Source organism: Pygoscelis adeliae, unplaced genomic scaffold (genome assembly GCF_000699105.1).
Source record: "Pygoscelis adeliae isolate BGI_AS28 unplaced genomic scaffold, ASM69910v1 Scaffold191, whole genome shotgun sequence".
In the NCBI taxonomy this organism is placed as follows: Eukaryota; Metazoa; Chordata; class Aves; order Sphenisciformes; family Spheniscidae; genus Pygoscelis; species Pygoscelis adeliae.
The window spans coordinates 587767-588369 of NW_008824114.1; positions in this window are offsets into that span (position 1 = coordinate 587767).

The window sequence follows — 603 nt, forward strand, 5'->3', positions numbered from 1 at the left end:
AGCAGGGAAAGGTTTCTCCTGCCCATTTGCTTGTTACTTGGCAGGCTCTCAAACCTGTGACCTTCTTCCTCCCTGTCCTCTTCTGCCAGCTAATAAATGAATTTTTTGGAGGAAGGTGTTTTCAAGTTCACTGCCTCTAGCTCTTCTTCGCTGTTAATATGGTTGATAATGGGATTGAACTTTGCCCAGGTTCCATTTTTACCTTTCAAAGTACCAGTTAAAGTTGTATTTTCTCCAATTTGCCCTCTTCTCCATCTCCTTTCTGCCTGGAGGGTTAGATCTGAGGACAGAAGAGGAATGCAGAGACCTGCCGAGGTGCCACCCTGCTGGGAGCTACAGAAGGATAATCTGTGGTTTTAAGTGGGCTGATCCCTCGGGAGTCCTGCTGCCTGCTGGGACCACTCATTGCCCTGCGGGACGTGTGGCAAGCCTTTCTCCAGGCTGGGTGCAGGGACCCTGGCCCGAGGGGAGCCGTGCCCGTCAAGGGGCGTCAACGCAGCGCTGGCGGGACAGGGAGCACTGCACGAGTTTGCAGCGTTTTCTCTTATTCGTAAATGAACACGTTTGCCAAAAACGTCCTCCCACCAGGGTCAGGCGGTAAAG